Source organism: Dreissena polymorpha, chromosome 7, assembly GCF_020536995.1.
Source record: "Dreissena polymorpha isolate Duluth1 chromosome 7, UMN_Dpol_1.0, whole genome shotgun sequence".
In the NCBI taxonomy this organism is placed as follows: Eukaryota; Metazoa; Mollusca; class Bivalvia; order Myida; family Dreissenidae; genus Dreissena; species Dreissena polymorpha.
The window spans coordinates 67,835,067-67,848,905 of NC_068361.1; the positions used below are offsets into that span (position 1 = coordinate 67,835,067).

The following is a 13,839-nucleotide window of genomic DNA, read 5'->3' on the forward strand; positions in this document are numbered from 1 at the left end:
AGATGAAATCATTTCATTTTTTTAAAGTACAAGACTGACAAAACGGTACTGTAGTACAAACATGAACATTTAATAACTCATCGTAACATTTCTTTTCAGATACCAAGAATCCATTAGGCGAACATGACCCAAAAATAACACAAACTCATCCTATAAAACCAAAGAAATGTTATGGTCGATACGAAAAATTAGGGTCTGTTGACAGTGTAATCAAACAAGTATCAAATAACAGTATCCTCAGTAATGAGGCTCTGATGAATTGTCAAGTGTTACCAGGTCAAGGCAAACAAAGACAAACAAAAAATACCCAACACCTTTATTTAGCTATAATAAGACAAATAAGCGAAACAGTCAGTACAATACAATACTAAAGCAACATCCAAAACAGTCAGTACAATACAATACTAAAGCAACATCCTAATTTGAAAATTCCAAAGCCAAATGAGAAACTACACACGTGTATGAAAACAGCGAATTCTTTTTTTTACCATTTAAATACAAGGGGTAAGACATTTAAGATCCATTACACATACATCAACACTGTTAACATACTTGCATATACAAGCATTATGTCTTTACATTTTGCTATAAAATACTTTAACAAATCTCATTAAATCAGCTAGATTTAACATAACCATTAAAACATTGTATAATGAATTGCTAAAACTCTGGATTGGTATGTTTGTATATTCAATTTACTTTTTTAGCATCAAATCAGTTAAAATTCTTTTAACAAATATTTATTTTTAAACAAAAGGGCCATGATGGCCCTGAATCGCTCACCTGACTAACCAAATACAATCCCAACCCAGATTTCATCAAGATAAACATTCTGACCAAATTTCATAAAGATTAGATGAAAACTGTGACCTCTATTGCAGTGCCCCAGATAAGCTGCGTATCTGCGTCTTTTACCCTATTAAAATGTTTAAAAAAGCAAAGAAGTACAATATCATGCGTATTGAAAACTCAACCAATTTGACTTTTACGCAAACTCGTCAAATGGGATGCGTACAATACAATGGCTTCGATCGAAAATGCTTTTCTCATCTTCGGTATTTTCTCTTTTGAAGTATTATCGTAACGAGGCGATGCTTTCATTCAGCAAGCACCTGGATGTTGGAGCAAGAAACAGTCAAACTAAATAAAACGCTCTGCGGACTAGATTTCATAGTAAAATAAAGAGTCTGACCAAATAATTTACGACGACATACATGCGTTTTCAATCTGACTTAATCCGTCGTTTTATAACTCAGTTTACCCTATTTCAAGAATGAAATCACCCTATTTTTCAAAATCAAAGGGTGAAAACCCTATTTCCCAAATAATTATCTGGGCCACTGCTATTGTCTACACAAGGTTTTTCTATTATTTGACCTAGTGACCTAGTTTCTGCACCCAGGTGACCCAAATACAATCCCAACCCAGATTTCATCAAGATAAACATTTTGATCAAATTTTATAAAGATTGGATGAAAACTGTGACCTCTACTGTCTACACAAGGTTTTTCTATTATTTGACCTAGTGACCTAGTTTTTGACCCCAGATGACCATAATACAATCCAAACCCAGATTTCATCAAGATAAACATTCTGACCAAATTTCATAAAGATTGGATGAAAACTGTGACCTCTATTGTCTATACAAGGTTTTTCTATTATTTGACCTAGTGACCTAGTTTTTGACCTAGTGACCTAGGTTTTGACCCCAGATGACCCAAATACAATCCCAACCCAGATTTCATCAAGATAAACATTCTGACCAAATTTCATAAAGATTGGATGAAAACTGTGACCTCTACTGTCTACACAAACAAATTGTTGAGGGTTTTTCTATTATCTGACCTAGTGACCTAGTTTTTTACCTCAGATGACCCAAATACAATCCCAACCCAGATTTCATCAAGATAAACATTCTGACCAAATTTCATAAAGATTGGATGAAAACTGCGACCTCTATTGTCTACACAAGATTTTTCTATTATTTGACCTAGTTTTTGACCTAGTGACCTAGTTTTTTTACCATAATAATCCAAATACAATCCCAACCAGATTTTATCAAGAAAATCATTCTGACCACATTTCATAAAGATTGGATGAAAACTGCGACCTCTATTGTCTACACAAGGTTTTTCTATTATTTGACCTTTGTATTTCATTAAGAATTAGAACGTGTAGCCCTTTTTGTTAACTGTTTTTAGCAAACGATTCGCGGCTTATTTTTAAGACACGGAAAATAGTTAAAGCGACACTTTCATTTAAAGGTTTAATGTGAACAATATTAAATGAAACCTTTTTTGGTATTCATATATTTTATTGACATGTTAAATTCGATACTTGAAAAGGTGTTTAGTCTTTAAAAAGATGTCGCTGATATTGTTGATTTCAATAACTGTTAATATTCTCAATGTTGTATAAGAAATTGAATAGTTTCACTGAGTTGTATTCCCGCCTAAAATCCGATATTGTAAAACGCGCAACGGTTAAGAATAAGGTCTGATTAAGTTTAAGTATTCAGAACCGAATATCAGCCGCTGTGCCAGCTGGGAAGCCCCGTTTTGGCTTTAACAACCGCAAGCGAAACAACATACTTTTTTAAGTCTTGCACTTAGACTCCATGATCACAGAAATAACATTGAAATCCCCAAACCAAGATAATATTTGCATTTAGAGCAAGGAGTATGCACAAGGGTTAAATTGGTTGATAGATCGAGAAAGGGTAAATTATCTAAAGGATTTAAGTATAGTGCATGTCCATTAATACAGTGTCGGAGACTGTTTTCGCTTTTAATGAACTATTCGATTATCAGTATTATGTTTCGATGATTATTATGTCTCACTCATAATGAGCTTCTCCACCTTTATTCATGATTTAAATTTTGTTCATGTACATTTATGTATGTTTTGTTTACTTGTGAGTGTGTGCGTGTTAGCATAGGGCTGGTGCGTATTTCTGCATTTTTGTTTTCTTTTTGTTGATTTCTTATGAAAATATGTTGTTCTCGTGGGCCTCATATGGCGTATTAGATCGAAATAAACACCTACCATATATTCTTTAAAAAAATGTTTTATTAAAGGGGCATTTTCACAGATTTTTGGCGTGTTTTGAAGTTTGTCATAAATGCTTTATATTGATAAATGTAAACATTGGATCTAAAAAGCTCCAGTAAACAATCAAGGATAAAATTTAAAAAAGGGAAGAAAAGTAGCCCGCATCAGGGCTCGAACCAGTGGCCCCCGGAGTCCTGGAGTAGAAACCAATTAGATCGCTCGGCCATCCTGCCAAGTATGTGCGTATAAGCGACATATTTTAAACTTTATATAAGCAATCTTCGTAGTTTCACAAAATTAAACGACAAAAACAGAATTCTCCAAATTATTCAATCGTTTCGCGTTGCAACGCTTTATGATTTTCAGGTTTTTAAATCGCCAAAAGATGCGTATAATGGCTATATTAGACCATGGTAAATGTTCAGTATTACTGTTTCCTCACAAAAATCATAACTAAAACGAAAAAATTTGCGAATCTGAAACAATTTTTTTCAATTTTGTCAATTTACCAAAACGTGAAAAGATCCCTTCAAGTATTATTCCGTGTTTGCTGTCAAACACATTTTTATTAAAGAATACATTTCATAACGTTGCGCAACAATAAATGATGCCTAAAACTGGTAGTTTTAACACACACATATAGGTTTCATTTAATTAAGAGTACAGAAAGCTAAAAAGTGATGTGGTTTGTTGTACAACAACAATTGGTTATGTGTAACCTATTCAAAAAATAATTTCGTTCAAGATAATTCAATGTAATTCTATAAACGACAAACACACTTCGTGGGTTGTGTATGTTTATTTTTAAAAAATATACAAAAGTGGTTTAAAAGCACAATTTTTATACATTTAAGAGGTAATCGCTCACATTTATGTCTAATTAATGATAATTTTATGCATTAGCAAAGATTTAACGAGAAAAACTGAAGTTTAAGTTGAAATCAATTTGCTATAGGAAAACGACGTTAGGCGTTTAGACGTAATCGATAGATTACGTCTAATTATTTGGACTAACATTTGACATGCAATGAAATACAACAAACATTACAAAGTCGCGAAAACATGTGACATTTAATGACAGATAACAATTTCGGAAAAAAGCTTTAACAAACATTGTCAAATCTTGTGGATAAACAATTAAAACTGATTCCTAACCTGGAAAATGTTCAGGGCAGAGTGTTTTTACCTTGATAATTTCGAAATAATTCAATACAGCTATCTCCCGCCTTCACTGCAAATTTAAAATGCCAAGGGAAACAACCGCGGTAATTTCTTTTGACAACTGTTACTCTTCCTGGACACACCATTACATTTTTATTTTATACAAAGTATCATTCACGCTTTTTAATTAAAACAGATATATACAATTAGATTTAGTGCAGCAAGTAATTAACACGAAAATAATCAAAGTAACCTTTTCTCTTGAGTGTTAATTATGATATCGGGCCTATGTTGGGCCGACATCATACTTTAAACTGTCGAGTTATAAGTATGTTTATAACAACGGGCCGACATCGGGTCGACATTGTCCTATAAATGTCAATTTTATAATATGCTACCTATTCAAACGTTATTACCAGATGGATTCACTAACATTGAACATTACAAAAAGGGTCTTATCTTTTAACAAAATAATTTTTGTTTAACATAAACGTCGGTCCGATGTCGGCCCAACATTGGCAAACCTCTGCCGATATGCCGTCATTTAGCCAATATCGGGCCGATATGGGAATGTTTGCTGGGCCATGGCATACGCATGTGCTACAGTCATTTCGCCGCCTGTGAGCGGAGTGTTGATGATCAGATGAACAGCTCCTTCCGATGCAGGCATCTGTTCGTTGGAAGCGTTCTCAAATGATGCATAGTTTTCTGGAATTTCTGGAGCATTGCAGTGTTGAAACATTGATAACAACGGTCTAAACAGAATAACTAACAATAGCATAACTGCAACAATCCCAACAAAGGCATCAATAATGTCCAAAATGAACCAATGAAGTGGCAGATCTCTATTGATGTACATGTACATCAATAATATTAATCCATCGGATGGCAACACAAGTAACACAATCATCGTGACGTACATGGTGTAAACCCTCGCAAACCACCCGCTATACCAGATTAAGTCGTTCCTTATCTCTTTCACTAAATAGAAAACCTGGAACGGAATAAATATGGTTCCAATAACAGGAAACGGCACATAAAATCACCAAAGGAAAGCATCATAAAGGTGATCCCATTCGCTTCCGCTTTTTCTTGATTGAGCGTGTAGTTTCGGTACACTCTAAACCAGGATACCACAAAATGAACAACCGTGCAAAGAAGGCATGTAAGTTTTATAAAAAGAATCCGATTTCCTTCCATGTTTGTGACGAACGTTTTTTTTTTCATTGAAACATATGTATAATTCTTCAACTAACCGTGAATGATTTTACGACCAGTCATTGATTCAATTCATATCAATTATAATATGGCGAGATGTTTGACACTCTCTTGCACAGACGTATGTGCATGTAAACAAAAACAGACAGTCTTTGTTAACATTGCAACTCGCACAGTGTCACGATCCCGATAGATCTAGAGGCTACTTCCTGGTTTTATATACTCAATGGATTATGAGTTTACTTAGTTTTTAGTTCAACGGTTATTTTATGATAATTGTATGCAATGGTTCAAGCTCTTTCTGCTTCTTGAACTCTAAATACATACATCACAATGCAGATTTACAATCATATAATATATATTATGCAAACCAATTATTCCAATCATGAAATTTAAATGAATTATTTCCCATAGATTCACGACGCAGTCAAAGTGCTGTTTCGTAAACGCAGATTTCCACTATCTCAGTTCATTAAGTTTAACGCACTTTACGTGAACATCCGCACATTGCCAATGAGTCAATTATACATTTCCGTGCACTATTTTGCGGGAAGTATAATGTCGGTGTTGCTATCTGTATTTAATTCCGTCCCGCTATTTCAAATAAATTTAGTAGGCAATAATGTATCTGCTGTTCGGCTTAGCGATATATCCGTTGTGTGTACCAGTAAACATGTTCCCATTTTCCACTATAACTAATATTTAGGCAAACCTAGCATTACGGGGGACAATTTTGTATAGAGCATAGTTCTATAAGTTATAATTTTGAAAGTTGCAAATGGGTCATGTATTGATTTGATTTATTGATGAATTGTATATTATTCATCAAAAATCGCTGACATACTTGATATTTTTATCATAAATTTGTGCAGCTTATAAATAAGATCCTAACTAATGTATTTAGCCCTCACAATGTGTTGCACTATTACTTAAAGAGCATTTCTGTTTACATGTTATTGTAAATATTCAAAGAGTATTCCGTGCAGTGACCTTTTGTCATTTTCTCTACTCAATTAATAACATGGGCATTATATTCCATGGCTTTTATTATCTTGTCAAACATGTTATCTTGCAAGCATTCAAATTGTAAGTGAAACAGAAGTCGATATATATGCGCATGTTATACAATCTCTAATAAAACAGATGATATTTTAAACAGAAAATGGCCGAAAAAAATCGGGGCCTACTTTCTGTCATTTATACAATGCAAACAAAGCACAATCGACGTCTTCACCGCGTTTCAATATACTCCAACTTTTCGTTTGACAAACATAAAAGCTTCTCTCATGTGTTTTGCATCCCGAAAAAACTGTTTACATGCTTGATGCCTATGTCAAATAATATAATTGCTGACATTCTAAGAACATTGCGTCTGTCTGTGACATGCGTCTATAAAATGTAAACAAAACACATTATAACAATTCATTATTAATCAAGGAAAATATTTTCAACTCTCATACAAAACATACATTTCAGTATGTGTATTTATTGTGCAAAAATACGTCCACCGAAACAGATCAGATCTCAAAGAAATCTCTGTATAAAACGTCATAACGACAGAGCGATGTATTCGCTGTAGACTCACAACCGAACCATTTTCTAGTGAAATTATGGGAATTTTTCCCAGTTGAATTGAGCTGAAAAGAATAAACAGGTCAACATAGTTAGTTAAAAGTTGTAACCGACCAAGTATATGCAACTCATCATGCTACCAGTTGTTTAAAATATATATATTTATTATATATATTATATATATTCGATATTTTACATGACTACCCCGGTCCTCTAAGCCCAGCGGAACTGTCTTTTTATTAGGATCGGAGCTTGTGTTCGTGTGTCGTATGAATAGATATCGTTGCAGGAAAACAAATCATTTCTGTCGTCACTTGTCAAACGAAAGTACTGTTGATATTCAAATGCACTATTTTTCTCTTTCCGGGATATTGTTTTAGCATGCTGCATTAACACATATAAGTGTACATGAAGTGAAAACACCAAAAAATAAACAACGGTTGCGATAGACACCTATACACGGTAGCATTATATACTGTTAGATGCGTCTAATGTCAATTTAAAGGGGACTTTTCACAGATTTTGGCATATTTTGAAGTTTGTCATTAAATGCTTTATATTGATAAATATAAACATTGGATCGTAAAAGCTCTAGTAAAACATCAAGAATAAAATTTAAAAAGTAGCCGGTACCAGGGCTCGAACTAGTGACCCACGGAGTCCTGGAGTTAGTCTGAAGTAAAAACGCATTAGCCCTCTTGGCTAATCCGCCGGTTATACACAATTTCAGTATTTTATACCTTCTATAAGCAATCTTCGTAGTTTCGTAAATTTAAACGACAAAAACAGAACTCTCCAAATTATTCAATCGTTTCGCGTTGCAACTCTTTATAGTTTTTAGGTTTTCAAATCGTCAAAAGATACATATAATGGCTATTTTTAGGTTTTCAAATCGTCAAAAGATACATATAATGGCTATATTGGACTATGGGAAATGTTCAGTAATACTGTTTCCTCACAAATATCATAACTAAAACGAAAATTTGCGAATCTGAAACAACTTTTTTTAATTTTGTCAATTTACCAAACCGTGAAAAGATCCCTTTAAGAGGCTTGTTCCGAATCAGAATCTTTATTTTTCTGAATAAAAATTAGTTTTAAGACAAGTGTTTATTGATTATACTTACAGCAATCAGACAATATCCACATCCAATTCAATTGTACACTGAAAAATGAATCTAGTGGCAAAAGCTGCAAATGCTGCCTCTCTTTTATTGTACGGTGAACTCCAAACATAATTTGTTAAAATAGCAATAACTAATTATTATTAATATCTGACCAATATACATAATCTTTTTTCAACTGTCTTTGTTGTCACATGCTTAACTGAAAAATAAAACGAAAAGCCTCGTTTTACGGTTACAAACAATGTTAAGACAACCGCTCAAAATTCATCCCGGGTTTCATTATTGGGCCTGACCCAATGGTTACCGTACACCATGGCTTTCTGTAAAAACTCGTAAGAATCGTTTATTAGAAAAACAGCTCTCATATATGTGTTTGCATCTGGTCCCTTGCACAGTATGTTTATATTCTTGATGTGAACGTCAAGAAAGAACTCCTACGAGGCGAATAGTGTGTGTCATACACAACTGTGCATATTCGTTACAAAGTTCGCGGCGTGAATGCTACACCAATGAGGTAATAGTAAGCAAGAAGAGAAAAACTCTTCATTGAAAAACATTAAACAACGTGTGTAGCACCAAATTAAACTAGAGCTTTGTCACAGACGTGACGTATACCCCTACGTGCCGCATTGACACAGACTAGTTTGCATGCTGTCTTCACAAAACAAGAGATTCTAATTTATGGCGATTTTTAAGAATTATTATGCCATTATTATTTATGGCCATTTTGACCGTTGAACTCTGAAATTCTTTCGCATGACACGCCGTCCAATGAATGTGAACAAAATTAATGTAGTCATTTTAAAATCTCACAATGAATGACATTGCTATGGCCCGAGCAAGGTCATTTATGGCCATTTTTCACCTTTAAACTTCAAGTGTGACATTGACCTTTGACGTAATTCTTTTGCATGACACATTATCCAATGATTGTGAACAAATGTACCAAGAAAATTTAAAATCTCACAATGAATGACATAGTTACGGCCCAGACAAGATCATTTATGGCCATTTTTGACCTTTGAACTCACAGTGTGACCTTGACCTTGGAGATATCGACGTAATTCTTTCGCGCGACACACCGTCCAATGATGGTGAAAAAAAAAATCAAATGATTTTAAAGTTTCACAATGTATGACATAGTTATGGCCCGGACAAACTCATTTATGGCCATTTTTGAACTTTGAACTAAAAGTGTGACCTTGACCTTGGAGATATCGACGTAATTCTTTCGCAATACACACCGTCCAATGATGATGAACACATTTGTTAAGTGATTTTAAAATCTCACAATGAACAACATAGTTATGGCCTGGACAAGCTCATTTATGGCCATTTTTGATCTTTGAACTTAAAGTGTGACCTTGACCTTTGAGATATCAACCTAATTCTTTCGCGCGACTCACCGTCCAATGATGATGAACAAATGTGCCGAATGATTTTAAAATCTCACAATGAACGACATAGTTATTGATCGGACAAGATAATTTATGGCCATTTTTGATCTTTGAACTCAAAGTGTGACCTTGACCTTGAAGATATCGATGTAATTCATTCGCAATACATACCGTCCAATGATGGTGAATAAATTTGCCAAATGATTTTAAAATCTCTCAATAAATGAAAAAGTTATGGCCCGGACAAGCATTTGACATTTGAACTCCAAGTGTGACCTTGACCTTGGAGATATCGACGTACTTTTTTCACACGACACACCGTCCCATGATGGTGAACAAATGTACGAATCTAACGATAAATGACATAGTTATTGTTAGGACAAACTTTTGGTTTGAAACACACTAAGTGACCCCGTGACCTAGGTTTTGACCCGGCATGACCCATAATACATAAATGACGGCATGTATTTATACATACATTGAAAGGCATTCAGTATTCGCTTTCCTTAGATTTCGTCCTGGCCAACACTCTTTTAGCGCTTTCAGTGATTCGATTATAAGACCAATCGATGCAAAACAGCAAACCGCAAATAAAACATACTTAAAACCCTTTACATTGTATGCGTCGACTTCTTTATTTGACTGCCGATCGCATAGACAATCAAAAACACAGCTTAAGATTTTCAACAATCTTAATTTTTGTAGACTATTGAGGTCATTTAATTGTAGTTATCATTCTAACATTGAATAATTTACACGTCTTCCCTAGACGTTTTCGCAATAAGTATGTTTACATTAATATTTCAATTTCAAACAATTGGGCTAAACTAATAAAGGGCAATTGCACTTTTGACTTTATTTTCATATAATCATAAGGAGTAGAGTTTCACAACCACCATTTCAACGAAGCTTTGGATACACAAAATATTTCAGCAATAAACATGACAACGTAAAAATACACGTAGAAAAAAACAACACGCAAAAACAATCGCTTATGGTAAGTTAATTATCACTAAATATGGGTAATTTCAGTGTTTATCATAATGAAATAATTTTGAGTTCAAACAACGAATTGTTCAATTATGTAATGTTTTGTACACTTTTTTATTTTTATTAAATTTCAGAGCCTAGGGCTTACTTCTGAGTACATAAGCGAGACCTGCATCTACTCGTTCATACGACAGTTGCTCTTCATGCCGCTACTTTCAGCGGAACAAATACGGCCGACATTCGACATGATGAGCGGACTGAACACGGCGCAGCACATCACCAATTTGTTGGATTACATGTACAACATATGTAACATGTATATCAAATACAATATTGAACAGAGTTCTTTGTTACACATTTGGGCCGTTTTGGCCAAGACTTAAACTGACTTGGGGGACGTTTTGACCAAAGTGGGGCCGTTTTGACTAGGGGACGTTTTGACCTGGGGCCGTTTTGACTAGTTCCTGGCACAAACGTCGCCATCCAGATTGTCGTTTGATTATCACTCTTGTTTAAAAAGTGGCTTTATGAAATGATATACGTATTTTTATGCTCAAAATTTACTTTTTTATAACATAAAATATTGTTTAAGTTTATTGTTTACAGTTTTGGTTACTCAGTGAAATAAAAATTATTTAGATAAAGATATCTCTACACGTCTTCACGTTCTTTGGCCCGTCTCTGGACCCTTTAATAAGACCATACTTGTTTGTGCTGATATGTTGCTCTTGGTTTAATTTTCTTTGTTTCAGTCCCACTTTTTGTCTTCACTTTTCCGTTCACGACTCTTCCTGTTTTTTGTTTTCCATTCTTTTCTTTGCCTGCATGTTTTTTTTTGGAAAACGCATTTTATTTTTTATTATGTTACGAAACGAAAAGTAACTTCCTCGCTCAATTCTGTGAATATTGATTAAACAAATGTAAATGCAAATATTTATGAATATCTAGAGCTATTTTATGGGTAATGTTCAATGTTTTAATTTGGCTTTTTAATCTTTATGACACAGACTTAATTTGATCTGAGACAGTATTAGAGCAAATTAATGGTTTTAACTATAAACCTAGTTAAAACAAGAAATATCTTTAAAAAAGATATACGGCGTTGATTGTGGTCGATGTTTATGAACGATCAAAAGTTATCTCTATGAGATAAAAAGTAGCGGATGCCTTTTTTTCTGCGCAGTTCTTAGCTACATCACAAGCAAATCAATTACGGGGTGTTGCGCCATTTTCGTGGCTTATATTGCTTTATGTGATATTATTACTCAGATATCTATATTTACAGAATAGAAAAACACAAGAACCATGAAAATAAATGAGTGCATATAGGTCAGCCGGCAATACTCGAATCTGATTTAATTGCATTATTATAGTATAGTGAATTATTGTGCTCATGCTTAATAAACTGGTCTAAATGGATAAATATTTCAAATTAATTTGATCAAGATTGGTCCTTATCATGCAAATGTTGAAAACATATTAAAAATCGATGATTGACATACCACAATAATATCGCCGAATATCTTTATTTAGTATCTTTCTGATCAAAACAGACTTCAAGTGCACAAAGTTTACGAGACGGCGTTTATATAAAGATTTCTGCAACTGACCGCAAACTGACCTTGATACCTTGCGGATTGGAATGCAATGCATTAAAGTTAGGTAACAATTCTGCTGCTGAAACGACGGCTTGTTTAAAGCTTTAAACATTTTCTTGTTTAACGGTAAATTTAGAAAACAATTTTTGATATGTTCGTCAAAGCGTATATCAGGTTACTTAACAACGATTCTTATATGATCTAAACATTTTGAGTGCACAGAATGCAATATCGTAGTAATTACCAAATATGAGAACACAGCCTTTAAGCTCTGGCGCTGACATTCTTCTAAATATAAAGGGACACGCACTCTGTATTGATGTCGAGAATTGATTGTGAAACTGCTCCATCTCTAAAACCTAATTATTTGAGATAGAGCTTCAATTGTTTCATGCTGAATACGCAATTAACATCGTTGCTAAACGAACTGTAGTATCCCGTACCCTACACTTCCCAAAAATAGAAAGTCGATGGAATAACATACTAATGTTAATGTGAAATCTGTTTGTAGATTGACCGTTTTCTTTTTTTTTTTTTTTTTTTTATTCAATATAAAACATACAATGTAAATATGTGCATAAGCAAGAGCAAAAGTGGTATAATACAACAGTTATAATGTCAAACACATATTATACATGATATGCTAGGATATACTGTTTTTTTTTCTTTGGTTGCCTGTGGTGTATGCTGTTATTTTTAAATGTAATAATCAATCATAGAGATGATTTGCGGAGAGTTAGGTAGAAGACAATTGGACTGGGTTATGAAAGTTTATGCGTTTCCATTTTTGTTCAAAAATATGAAGTTTATCGTTGTTGAGGGCTATTTCTTTTTCAATTTGGATCTTTAATTTTAAATAGTTTATAAAACAGTTGAAGGTAGGTATTTGTTTTTTGTATTTGAAGCTAAATATAAAATATTTCATGAGTATGATAATGTGGTTCACAGTGTTATTAATTTCTGGTATTTTAAAAGTATTCACACCGAAACTGATATTTAAGAGAGACAGTTTAAATTTTAATTGTTGTTTCTCTAGAAATGTTGTTAACTGGTTCCATAGAATTTGAATATGTTTGCACTCCCAGAACAGGTGTTCTATTGTTTCAATGTGTTCGCTGCATATATCACATAAATTTGTGTTGGATAGTTTGCACTTAAAAAGGTATTTATTTGTTGCTATGATTCTATGCACATATTTATATTGAAAATTTCTCAGTGTGCTATCTATAGTTGTTTTATATGGCATGATAAATATTTGTTTCCAATTAAATTCATGTTCTCGAAGCAGGTTTTGCCATTTATTTTGAATCTTGGAGTTTTCTGCAGGGTGTTTAATTTGTAGTTTGTAAAATATTTTGTTTGTTTTGTTTTGTTTTGCAAGTATGTTTTCCGTGAATGATGTTTGGGTACATGGTGTGTTATTTGAATTAATTGTAGATTTAATATGTATGGGTATGCTTTTAATTAATGTGTAATACATTAGGAAATTGCTTGAAGGTATTCCGTATATATAACATATGTTCTCAAAAGAATAAAAGTCATTTATTCTGTAATCGTACAATTGGTCGACATATTTAATGTTTTGTTCAAACCAATGTTTATAGAAAAAAGTCTTATTGTTTGAAGTTATGTCTTTATTGTTCCATAAAATAGTTTTACTGGTGATTTGGGTTTCTAGATTATGAGTAACATTAGTCCATGCTGATAAAACACTCGATAGAAATA

The 13,839-nt window shown here is 33.5% G+C and overlaps 1 protein-coding gene across 1 annotated transcript in view; it reads right to left on the reverse strand.

Moving 5' to 3' along the window:
• Window positions 1-299: 299 nt before the first annotated feature.
• LOC127837522 (autotransporter adhesin BpaC-like) overlaps window positions 300-13,839 on the reverse strand; it is a 61,683-nt gene continuing 48,143 nt past the window's right edge. Inside the window, exon 7 of the transcript XR_008029331.1 lies at window positions 300-870. The gene's annotated coding sequence lies outside the window, so the exon portion shown is untranslated. The remainder of the gene's footprint in view (window positions 871-13,839) is intronic.